The following is a 13,296-nucleotide window of genomic DNA, read 5'->3' as shown; positions in this document are numbered from 1 at the left end:
AAGTTCTTCCCTGTGAGGGTGAAGAGTCATTCCAGATTGAGTGCTAGTGGAAACCTGCTCAAACTGGGGCAAATACACATTCAATAGACTGTAAGGAACAGAAAGGTGAGTTCTCAATTCACTGGCCTTCTTTGTAACCATAATGTTTGTCTCCTGGCTGTGCAAATGTTCATAAAACAACAGAGATGACTGGCCAGGATCAGCTACAAAGTACACAGATATAATTCTTGATGAAGGGGAACAATTACTTACTGGTATTTACTTTACCTCTGCTATTTTAGTTATGCTTTCTAGTACATTTCTAAATAAATGCCCTTCTTGCTTTATATTTAAGATCTCTTGCCCAAGCAGACAGCATTTTATATGTCTATTCATATGAAATCTTGTAGTCTGTAGTTACGTTTCTTCATTCAAAAAAATCACATTCTGTAGACCTCTATCATGTCTTCTAAATTCATTGTTTCAGTATTTCTGGTAAAGTGGTTTCTTGCACTAGATTTACTGTTCAAGGAGCAATCTTTGTGATTCTGTGAGTCTGAGTTGGGTACTTGGGATACATAGCAAATCAGCAACATGGGTAAAAATGTTTATGAACAACTCATAATATTTATAGTGTAAATATTACGTTGTTACATGGCACTGCTTTTAGAATGTTTCAGAAACATTTCTGAATGTAAACATCTTAATTAATGCAATAAATGTTAAAAACAAATATATTTATTACCTTTAAAATTATACCCAGTGAATTTTTGGGGATACATAATATAAAATAATTTTCCACCACCTTCATGCTGAGCTAAAGTGATGGATTTTTCTTTATTCCTGTTAGTTAGGGTAGATATTAGGGAAAGGGCTCTGGAACAGGCTTCCCAGGGAAATGGTCACAGCCACAAGGCTATGAGAGCCCAAGGAGTGTTTGGACAATGCTCTCAGGCACAGGGTGTGGTTGTTGGAGTGTCTGTGCAAGGCCAGGTGTTGGACTCGATGGTCCTGCTGGGTCCCTTCCAACTCGGGATATTCTATGATTCTTCACAGGATTACTCAGATAACCCAGTGTGTTCCCTAGTGGCTTTTTGCCAGTATTTTGGTTTGTTTCATCAGCAATTGGATTTCCAGACCTTCTGCTTTGCAAAGAAAAAAAATCTCTTCTATTTTTATTAACTTCCACATTAGCATTAATGCAGCACTGGACTTGTCATTTCTGGGCTTCTGCCTTTCAGGTTCGGATTTGCATGAATCTGGTTCTTCAGCTTTTTTTTTTGGTGGATATTGACATCTTTTGGAAAATGTTTGTAAAGTGCTATCATGCGACCCCTGATAAGACAACCCAAAGGCAGTGGGACCTGCTTTGCCAGCATTGCCACTTTCTGTTACTTCCTTGTTGGTGCTCTTCTGCACATTAGTTGACAATCTATGAGCAATAATGCAGTCACAACTAAGCCTGGTAACAATATGGCTACATCCCAAATTTCTGAACTCCAGGGCACATTCTTTGTGATCTTTTTTCAGTTCCCTCCTTGCTTGTGATTTTGAGCACTGCATGCATTGCTGTTGGTGTTCAAATCCTTGATTAATAATGTAGTTACCACTGCATCTGCACAGCTCATTTTTATTCTTTTGGCAACATTTCAGTCCTTTTTGCTGCAGACCTCAGTTCTCAGCCTTTGCATCAGTTCTTGAACTTTTTTCACAGAGACATCTGACAGGTGTTATCTCCTTCAGGTTTTTGCTCTGTCAAGGTAGAATGAAAATGATGCATCATTGCTTTTACAGTTTCTGCAGTCTTACAACTGCCTGGAGGGTACGGAGTTTGCTTTGCTAAAGAAACGAAATCTGAATTACTCAAGAGCTTGTCTGCTATGTCATGTAAGATTTTCGTATAGGAAAAAACTTAAAAAACCTCTACAAAGTCTGAAACCACACCCCTAGTAATGAGTTTTCAGCACAATACAAACTTTAATTGAGTCTTTCCTGACCTCATGGTCTTCCATGAGACCACTACGAGTGCATAAATTAGTATATATTTGCTTAAATTATTTGCAAAATTAGTCTTGGGCAAAACATATTTGTGACAGCACTTTTCCTTCTCTTGTTGTCCTACCCCTCTCTTGTAGAAAAGCTCATTTCTTTTGACAGACTGGTCTTTTGCTTTATAAAAATGTCTTTTTGGAAGGTGGAGTCTCTACCATATTTTAGTATTTATTCTCTTTCATATTGACACAAGTAACATTTGCTGATGGACTATTTTTATCTTTATTTGTACTCATTCCAAGAGATTTATGACCAGGCTTTCCAAGAACAGCAAAACATGGGTCAGGGCCATCTGACTTTTCATTAGTCTCTGTATGTGCCATTGCAATGACAAGGTTACAGAGTCTGTTGGGATAAAAGGAAACCTCTTCTAACTCTCACTTGCCTTCAAGAAGTGGCCTCATCCTCTGTGGCCTTTGGCTCCTTTGGATTTGGAGTGGTTTCTGTGTTTCAGTGAAAATCTGGTGGCATCCACACTTAATATGTTCACCATAGACACTGAATCCTTCTGGTGATCTGCTGCATTGTTGGAAACTCTGCCCCTCAGCAGATGGTTGTCCTGAATTTCCATCACCCATATGCTTTTCAATGCTGAATGAACACCTTCCAGGGTGTTTTTGAAATCAAATCAAGAAGTGGAGTGAGATTCCTGAATAAGTCTCAGGAAAAAATAAAATGGAGATGCATAATTATTCCTCATCCACATCTCTGTCTCTTGGCACAAAGGCTCTTTCCATGTTAAGAACCTCTGTGTGAGTACCAGGTGAAATTCTGATTGGTCGTGGATCAGTGAGATATTAATCTCAGAGATATGCTGTCAATGATAGCAATTAGCCCCACCAGTGGCAGAAATTACTTGAATACAAAAATGAATGAACATTAGGGGTGTTCATCATCATGCCACTAAAGCTCACCTCTTTTTTCCTGTTTAGGACTGACGTTACTTCATAAGTGATGGTTACTGCTGCTTGGTAGAGCCTTGATGAAGAAGCAGTAATCCAGGAATCCAGCAGGGAGCAGGAGAGGATCATTTTCCATCTACCAGCTCTTGATGAAATCCTAATAATGAAGGTCAAAGGAAATTATTCATTTCTTATTAGGTTTGGAATGAAAGGTGCTATTCCAGAGGGGAATATTCACCTGTTAAGATTCTGTTGGATAAAGGAAAAGAGGGAGGAAGCAGCTGGGGAATGAACAGGTGGATTTTTGGTGTATTCAGGGGAAGACATGGGAAGGAGCTCTTAGTTAAAATACACCTCACGGGTACCACCAGGAAAAGTCCCAGCTGCCCTTCTTTCCAAACTCTGACATTCCAAAGGGGTAACCAGTGGTTAGCACATCCCCTTCTATATTCCTTCCATGCTTAGTGCCTTGTTGGGAAGAGATAATATTTGGAACTGAACAAATCCAGGAATGTAATTCCTGATAGTAAAGCCCTGGCGGCCCAGGTTTTGATATTCTTCCAGCAACCAAACCCAACAGAGGGAATCCTGGAGGAGATGGAAGACATTGTCACTCCATTGGTAGAATTCCTGGGAAATGGTAAGCAGCAGAAGCAGGAAGAACAGAGCTAGAACCAGACTCCAGCTGGGTAAGGCAGACACCAAATCCTTTGGAATTAGAACTAGGCAGGGGTGAGAAGAATTAATTGCTAAATTTGTACCACATGGATTCCTGAGCAGGATCCCAGCAGGGAAACTCCATGAGAAGATCCAGACTGAGGACTGTTCCCAGATGGGAACAGTGAGCCTTGGAATTGTCTGAAGGACAGCACAAGGATCAACTGACAAACGTGGAGATGTTATCAGACAATTACTCAAGAGTGTTTAGTTCCCAAGGCAAGCCAATCTCCTGACTTTTGAAGCTCAGAAATCTGGGAAGATCACAAGAAATGTAGAGAATTGACCGGCAGATAAAACTGCTAGGGAATGGTAGGGAAAGTCATCCTATTAGGGGGACTAGTTTTGTATAGGAATTGTGCAAAAAATATCCAAAAGAACAGGAATCAAATTGGATTGACATATTCATTGGAGACCACAATCCAGTGGGAAAACTGAGAGAAGGAAACAAAGCCTAAAAAGACAAATGAGCCAAATCTGCCAAAACCCTCAAATGGCCATGTTCCCTGGCATTGCTGAGGAATTCAGGCAAGCTCCAAGAGAAAGGTGAGCCCATATGGAATCCTTTACGGGAGACCATATCTAGCTGTGACCCTTCCTGGGGAAAGCCATGGGACAGGCTATCCCAGTTTCAGAGAATATGTCATTTCCTTGGGAAAATCACTTTGCATAACTTTATTGTTTTAGCCTAACCAGTAACCTGGGATATCCAAGTCCATCCTCCCCAGTGGGGAGACCAGGAGTACATCCAGACATGGAGAATTTCTGGGAGAGCCCTGGAGAAGAAAGAAGGCTCCAGCTTTGCAGGTCTATGTCATAACCCTCCATGTCAGCCACTCCTGTTTGATCCCAGTGGATTTGTCCTCTTGTATTCAACCTCAGCAGCACTAATTGCTGGGAATTAAGCAGCCTTTGGTACTTCTTTTCCAAAAAACCTCTCCATCCCACCCTTCAATCCTGTCATGCACAGAGGAAAACCGCAAAACTTCACACTTTCCCCTCTCCCCTTCACTTTTCCTCTTTTCCTGCAGGATTTGGGCTATCCAGTCTTGGATGTGGATTAGGCAGAGCACCTTGGACGCTCAGCTCAAGGTGGGATTGGAGCAGTATTAGAACCACCATGGGTTCTCCCAAGGTTTGGTGTGAGGAGCTGCATCTTGGGAGGGGCTGGGATTTTGTGCTGTTCTGGGCTTTTTTTTTCTTTTTTTGCCTTTTGGGCCACCTTAGAGGAAAAGCTGGAAAGCAAACCAACTGAAGGGGATCCAAATTCCTTTCCAGACCTTCAGAGGAGGCCCAAATCCACAAGGAGCTGAGAAGAGGGATATGAGGAGGATGGGAATAATTGAGCCTCAGGACTCTGCACTTCATTCTTTTAATGTGTTTGGAGGTGCAGGGAAGATCAAATCACAAAGAAATTCTGTGTCTGTAACATCAAGTGCAACCTCTTTAAAGCCAAGTCCCTGGAGTAGGGTTTTCCCCAGGGTAAGTCCAGATGTGACATGGAAAATCCTCAGCAAGGACTTCCAGCCTTGACTACACATCTTTTGGAAAAGCTTAGTAGCCAAACAATACCAATTTTATATCAGATTTGTATCAAGTGTGGTGTTTATGTCTGGGACCATTCAGTTCCCTGGGTGTGAAAGTCCTTCAAGTAGCAAAGCTAAGCCGTTTTTGAGAATTCCAAGTGTTGTGTTCCTAAGATTCTTAATACAATATTTAAATTATTAATATTTAATTGAGACAAGATAAAGTGGATCTGTTAGAGTGGCAGAAATGTTTTTTTGCTTGGAAGTGTGTTGAGATAATCAACATTCCTTATGTCAGAATTAATTGGTCCTCCTTCTTTTCTTTTTAGAATGTGGATAATTGGGGAGAATATTTGGGATAAAGAAATGAAATGCATGAGGGAAGCTTCATGTTCTCAAGGGAATGCTTTAGGGATGTGCAGTTTCTGAACTGCACAAGTAAGTCAGGCTCCCACAGAAGCCTTCCAAAGATGGAATGGACAGGGAAGAAAATTCAAGAGTGGTGTGGGAAGTGCTTTCTCCCAGGTCTGGACACCTCTGAGGTTGGAATGACGTGAAAATATTCCTTGTCTCTCTCTTGTTCCCAGCCCAGGACTTAGTTGGTGCTCCCTGAGTGGCTGCAGCTCACTGGATGTGGAGGGAGGAGGTCTCTGCTGGAGAGTGGGAGAAATGTCCCTGCTGGTTGCTGGGTCCTCGGTGGGCAGACAACTCTGATCTTGGCAAGATGGGTTTGTGACTATTGAACCAATCCTACCCCCTTTTAAATGAGTTGTATCAATTAGTCATCAGCAGGGACCATTTAGACAGCTTTAGTAAAGTTTCTTTTTCACAGATTTCTTGTTATTTTGATCATGACATCACAAAACCTTAAGTTTGCTAAATTAACCCTAAAAAGCTTCAATGAACAAATCCTGAGGGAATTGGGAATTGGATATCTGGGCTCTTATGGCCCTTCAAGGTCATGTTGGGTTTACCCACTGATTTTGTTTCAAGGGAAACTCCAAGTTAAGAATAATCAAAATATCAATCAGGTCTCATGAAACTCAGCTTTTCAAAACTGTCAGGGTTGGGTTTTGAAATATTGTTTTAACAATAAAGTATTCTATAATTATGCATGTGATTTTTAAACATTTAATATACAAGACTAAATTGCTTGCTGGTTTTAGAGTATTGCATTGAAAGTCTGTGTGGTTTCTCCTCTTTCCCTGTTCCAGGAGAGTTCTTAGTTATCTATAAGAAGGTTGTAACACCAGAACTGCTGATTTCAGTGCCTTTATCTGAACTTGATATATTATCTGTATTATTGTTTAGATGCATTGTTTTAGACAGAACTAGGGGGCTGGAAGAGAAAATTGAAGGAAAATGTAGAGAAGGGGCAGAGAAAGAATGTAGAGAACCTCAATTAGGATTGAAACCCATCAGTGTGCTGGATCAGTCTCCTGGCAGGAAGTGGTGAAGGAGATCAGTCGGTGTTGAATGCAGATGTTCCATGGGTTTGTCCCAGCCTGACGAGGGTGTGTGGGACACTCTGCAACCCAGCCAGGGCAGGGAGGGCTGAGGGGCAGGGGGGTCTCCCCCAGACTGCTGGGAGCAGTGTCACACGAGGCAGGTGCCTGCAAATGTGCACTGTCCTTACAGAGATGGGCCCATGGTGTCAGTTTGCCATGTACCTGAGACACCTGGCATGGGTCTGTGTCTCATAAAGGATGTAAAGGGTGAGTGTTGCACAGAACAACTCTGAATTATAATTTGGGATATTGTGTGCTGTGGGCTTTGGGGCACACTCTTTTGTTTTGAATGGTTCACACTAGAAAGTTCTGTGTATAGGTGGCTCTGATCTGCTGGGTTTTGTGCTGCTTGTCCCACTGCAAGCTCTGAGCAAAGGAAGGACATGGCAGCTCTCTGACTGAGTTGGCATCCTTGGCCTCAGCAGTCATGGAAGCAGCAGACAGGTTTCTTGCCTGTTGAACCACTTCTTCTGGTGTTAAGACTGACATCCAGTGCTAAAGAAAATTCTGCTCTTTTCATGTGACAGCAGCACTGACAGGAGAAGGAAGGACTGGGGCAGAGTACTAAAAACCTGAAAATCTCAGGTGTGACACAAAAGAGAGCTCAGACTGCAAAAAGGGAAATATGTGCCCAGATTGACTCTGGAGGCAGTTTTGCTGTCTGTCCTCGGGCAATTGTGTCTTCTGAAAATGTGACCATTTTATTCATTGTGCTGTACAAAACACTTCTCATAATTACAGGGAAACAGATGATACTAAAACTCGAAGGAATTTGGATGTGTAGAAACAACCTATTCTTTCTTCTCCAGTGTAAGGTGCTTGATGTTGGAAAGCAAGGAAATGGTTATAGTTGAGTTGGTCTCTCTTTATTTTTTACCCCCTTTTTTTGTAAACAGAGGAGTAACTGGGAAAGTTACAGGAACTAAAGCTGGATGTAATAAATCCCTAAATCTTAATAACAAAAGAGGCTTAATGGAGAAGTTAACAGTCCTGTGAAGGAATTATTTTTTAACTCAGAGGAAGTACACATTGCAGGATCATGAAATGCCACCTGAAGGAGCCTAAGTCAAATTGGACTTTTTTGTCATTTTCTCACGTCGTTTTTCTTATTTTTAACCTCAAGGGCTGACACTGTCATCCTTCTCCACAGTCTCCCCTTCCCCAGTACGGCATGGAGTGGATCCTTCTGTCTCTGTTGGAGGTGCAGCTTCGCAGCAGGGGAGGAGTCGCTGCTGGGGCAGGGGAGGCCAGCGCTGCCGCCTGTGACTGGCCTGATGGGAACAGCTGAACACAGCAAAGTCACAGAGGGACTCTGCTGCTCCCCAGGCTCCTGCCAGGATTGTGGACACGGGTGGAAATTAAGGGAAAGTAACCCAGGTCGAGCTATTTTGTTGTGAAATTGTGTTTGTTAGGGAAAGAAGGTAAGGATGAGAAATCTTGGGCTGAATGTGTTTTTTCCATGAAATACCAAAAGTAATATTGGGAAACTTACTGATTCTATTGGTAATGGCTATATACTCCTGCACTTACCCTATTAGTTTTCTTTTCAAATAAAATTGGAAATGGAAATTCAGAGTTTGTTCAAATGGAATTGTCTCCTGTCCATGGTATTTTCTTGGTTGTTAAAAAAAAAAACAACAACAACCAAACAAACAACAAAAAAAACCCCACCAAAACCAACTTGGTCAGTAACAGTTAAAACTCTTGAAATGCATTTGTTCATGGCCAATGAAAATGGCTGTATGACAGGCAAGGAACACAGCCAGGAGCAGGTGATGCAATTCTCGAGTGGAGATCAACCTGTTGTCCATAGTGGGGAAACTTCTCTACCCCTTCAGAGCACAGGAACTGAATTTGGTTTGATTTGAGCCAAGGCAGTCCAGGCTTTTCCTGCCCACTCAGGTGGGGCAGCCACCAGCCTGTGACACCGGAGCTGGGGAGGAACTTCAGCCCTTCTGAAGGCTGACCCCCTTTATTATTCCAGCAGAGAGAGCCCTTTTGGGGAGATGTACACATGTGCTGCTCTCCAGGGCAGTTTGACTCGTTTTGACTCACCGTTCTTCGGGGGTGGGGGAGGAGGTGGGGACTCGGGGGCTCCGATGTCATTTGGGGCACTCAATGTCCCCGGAGAGCCACGATGCTGTGGAGGAGCAGGTGAGTGGGGAATGAGGGGTGTCATGCTGGGTGCCCTCCCCCAGAGGGACCCAAAACTGCAAGAAAATTCAAAGGGAGGAGGTGTGTGTAGAATACTAAAACCTGTCAAGTTTTAGTTTTTCATATATTGACAAGTAATATTTATATATAAATTCATTTCAATCTACTTCATTTCTATCCACTCTATTATATACAGGAATGTAAGAAACTGACTAGAAATCTGTAGGGTTTGAAAGTAATGACATAACGTTTTTATATATGAATGGAACAATCAAGTGCCTGAAAACACAAGAAAAGGTTATCGGGGTGAAGGAAATAAGAAGGGCTCCATCCCAACTTTTCTCTCCGTTCTCTCTCCACTCCGCACTGTCGCAGCCCCGGCTGAGCTGTGCGGTGGTGCTGCCGCCTGGCGGCAGAGAGCGGCACTGCCGCCCCCGGCACAGCGCCCTGCTCGTCCCTGCTGTTCCCGGCTGTCCCCTGCTGGGTGAAGCGGGACACTGGCGTGCTTGCCGAGCATGGGAAGGACAAGAGCCAGGACCGAGCGCGGCGATGTCTGGAAATAGAATGGAGGGGTGAAGGAGAGTTAGGAGTGCAAAGACTCCGGGCCCTGAGCGGGGCCAGGGGATAGAAGGAGTGCAGGGCGGTGACTGAGAAGAAAGACAGCCGTGTGCCGGCTGTGCCGGGCGGCAGAGGCGGGACCGCACCGCGACACGGGCCGGGGACACCGGGCGGGAACGGCGCGGGTAGAACTGCCCGTGTGCCACTCTCAACATGGCGGCGCGAAAAGGACGCCGCGGTCCGCCACTCCCAAGATGGCAAAAGCGACACTAAATCACGTGACAAGACACGACCACACTCCAAATGGCGGATGTGGCGGGACCGGGACAGAGGTGGTCCTGTCTCTGCCTGCTGCCGTTCGGGCAGCTCTCGCCAGCCTCCGGCACCGTTGACGCCACCACCTGTGTTCCCATACCGGGAAACACCACGAAAAATCTCTCTGAAAGCGCTGGGTCGGCGTGGGAGTCGGGTGTGGGAATTTCAGGCAGCCGGAAAGACAGACGCCCTTGTGAGGAGCGGGGGGCCTTAATCGTACAGCACCAAACATGGCAGCTTAGCCGGAGATGGCTTCCGCCAGCACCCAAGGTGGCGACGGAGGGCGGAGGTGACGTATACCACACCAAACATGGCGGTTCGGCACGCAGCTGCGTGCACTTCCAAAGATGGTGGCATCGTGCGCATGCGCCTTGACAAGAAAAGAAATGGCGGCCCGGAAGAAATCCGCTCTCTTCGGCTGCCTGAACGCGATCCCCACGCCGACCCAACGCTCTCAGCGCTGTTTCCCGCGGCGTTTCCCGGTGCCGGGACACGGGCTGTGGGGCCAGCGGCGTGCGGGGACGCGGGCTGTGGGGACACCACGGGCTGTGGGCCAGAGGCGCCGGGAGCAGGCAGCAGGATGCAGCTCCTCTCTCGCAGGAGCTGCGAGGTGGCGGCCGGAGCTGCAGGCAGGGTTTGCCAGGCAGGGCCAGCAGGGAGAACTCCGGCTGCCAGCCGCTCCCTGGGAGTGCTGGGCGGACTCGGGCTGGTGAGGTGGGAGGTGTGGGAGGTGTTCATGTCCCCGGGAGCTGCTGAAATGGCAGCTGGCAGCAGCCTCGTGTGTCTGTGTGGAACCAGCCACAGCGCTGGCAACCAAATCAAATCTTTGTCAGATTTGTATCAAATCTGCGGTGTTTATGTCTGGGAACGCTCAGCTCTCTGGGTGTGAAAGTCCTTGAAGCAGCAAAGCTGAGCAGGTTTTGAGCATTCCAGGTGTGCTCTCTCCTGCTCTGTGACCCCCAGAGCACGCGCAGGGTGAGGGAGGGATGTGGATCTGCTGTTTGCTGGGAATTCTGTGGGACCACACGAAGGAACCGGCCAGGTGGGCACTGCGTGTGGGACAGGAGCTGAGCAAAAGGAAGGGAGAGAAAGGGATGGAGCTGAGGGATTGCTCATACACACATGTTCTTCCTCCTTCTGAGGAAGACTTTCAGCCCTTGTTTCAGTGAAATCCTTTCACTGAACAAGCTGAACAAGGGCTGGGAACAAGCCAGCAAACCAGAGCTGTGGGGTTTGGTCAGGGGCATTCCTGGGCACTGTGGGGCAGCTCTGGAAGGGTGGAAGGAAGGAAATGCTGCTTTAGGGCCTGGGGCTGACACAGCAGCACCCAAAGGCTCCAGTGGCAGCTCAGGGAGACATGAGGTGTGAACCCTCCCTGCCCTGCCCAGTGGAAACACCTGCCCCAGGGCAGGGAATTGAAAATCCAGGCGGGCAAAACCCGCTGGAAATCTGTGGGGTTTTCATCAGGCAATGCTGAGCTGCTGATGCAGAATTCTGCAGGTTCCCAGGAAAAGTGAGTTTGGATGGTTCTATTCTAAGATATATTTGGGGCACAGGGGAAGAGAAATGCATTTATGTGGTAGCTCGGGACACCAGAATATACGGTTCTCAAAGCTGAATTGGCTTTTTGTTTGAAGAGAGACAAAATTAATATGGTAGATTGTTGAAAACGGTGAGAAAGTGGAATGAAATGTTCTTTTTGACCCAAACTGAAAAGGCTTTTCTGTCTGGAATTGTGTTGCCTGGCTTAGGGAAATATAGCAGATCTCACTTTTTTTTTTTTTTTCTCCAGCTGAGTGAAGTGTTATCTCTTTAATTCAAAAACGGCTTCCTGTATGTGTAATATTTCAGCTGTAATTCCACAGTGGGGGAGAGCTTGGAGCAGTCAGACTGAATCCAGCAGGTCAGGGAGGGAGCGCTGCCCTTGTCCAGCAGTGGCCTGCAGGCTGGGAGGGGGAGGAAATCCCAGTTGGGTTGGAATTCCTTCTTTTGTGGCATCCAGAAGGTCACTGAGTTTGGAGGGAGGAGTTTGAGGCTGGTGTGTGCACCTGGACTGTGCAAAGGGACCTGTGCTGAAGGCTGTGCTCCTGCTGGGGCTTCCAGGATACTTCACAGCCAAGAGCTGAGGTGTCCGATAACTGTGGTACTGGGGTGGCTCTTTGTGCTATTTTGGGGTCTCCTGGCTACTCTGAAGAGCAGGAGCACAGCAGGGAAAATGTCTGTCCTAGGGCTGTCATCCTGGCAAATTTCACTTGGAGTTTTTATTTTCTTACATGTTACCCATAAGGAAAATTTGCTGTTGAGGATGTGAAAGGCAGGGAAACGGACAACATCTATCCCAGGAGAAGAGTGATTCCTCTCCTCTCCTTGCCTTGCCTCACCTCCTCTCCCCTCCCCCTGGCTGCTCTCTGGGGAGATGCCGCCTTGGAAAAAAGCACCTGATAATTTCTGTTCCAAGATTCCATCCTGCTGTTGCCTGTGCTGAGATAGGTGGAAATGTTTCCCTCTAAGTGTTGTCTGCCAGTCACTAAATCAAGACTCCAATCTTCTCGTGTAAACTAAATTCTCCTTATTTTCCCCAGCCTCACTGAGAACACGGGAATTGGAGAAATCATCCTAATTTTTTCCCTGCTTCATACTGCATCTGTACCACTTGATGGTCCCACCAGGACCTGTGATGGGGTGCATGAGAAAAATAAGTTATTTTGTTGATATAATTGGATGCTTGGTATTTTACTGTGGATTTGAACTCTTTTCTAGTAAAGCTTGGAAATCTTTTAGATTAGAATAGAAAGCCATGGGAAAACAGCCTGGCTCGAAGGGTTTTTAGTAAATAAACTGCCTTGGCTTCTCTGTCTCCTTTATGGACCCCGACTTTTCATAGGGTGATTTTCCATACAGGAGAAAACGGAAAGAAAAGGGGTGGGGGAGAACATAAGGAAAAGGGAGAAAAGGAAGGAAGAGCAGAGGCGTTAGAAGCGAGCTCCCACAGCCCGTTCCCATCGCACCTGTGCCGGGCCCGCCCCGTCCATAAATCCCGACGGATCCGCGCCCGCTCCGCTCGGTGCGGTAGGTGCTCGGCCCGGGGTGGGGCGAGACCGGCGCTCGGAGCGCTACGCGGAGCTTGAGGCGCTGAGATGGGGCCGGCACCGGGATCCGGGCCCCGAGATCTGGGTCGGGTCCTACCGGTGTCTGCTGGGGTCCCGGGCGAAGCCGCTTCACTCTCGGCGGGCGGGGTGCGGGATTTGGGCTGGGGTGAGGACCGGGATCGCCGCGGGCGGGAGGAGCCGCTCCGAGCCGGGCGCTGGGACCGAGTCCAAACTGCGCCCCGTGTGGGACCGGGACCCCGCCGGGGCTCGATCCTGCTCTAGCCGCTCATTCAACACTTGCCGGGTGAGACTTGATGCTCTCCCTCCTCTCCCCCATTTGCTCTGTGTCTCGTGCTCCCCAATGGAAAAACCTGTGGGTTTAAAAAGCCAGTGAAAACTGCTTGCTCTTTATTTCGGAGCACAGGAGATTCTGGGTTGAAAAGAGCCACGAAGATCATCAGGTCAAACAGTGATAAGTGATTGATCCATGTGGGGA

The sequence above is a fragment of the Haemorhous mexicanus genome, chromosome 5, assembly GCF_027477595.1.
Source record: "Haemorhous mexicanus isolate bHaeMex1 chromosome 5, bHaeMex1.pri, whole genome shotgun sequence".
NCBI classification, from domain to species: domain Eukaryota; kingdom Metazoa; phylum Chordata; class Aves; order Passeriformes; family Fringillidae; genus Haemorhous; species Haemorhous mexicanus.
This window is presented reverse-complemented; position numbering follows the sequence as displayed.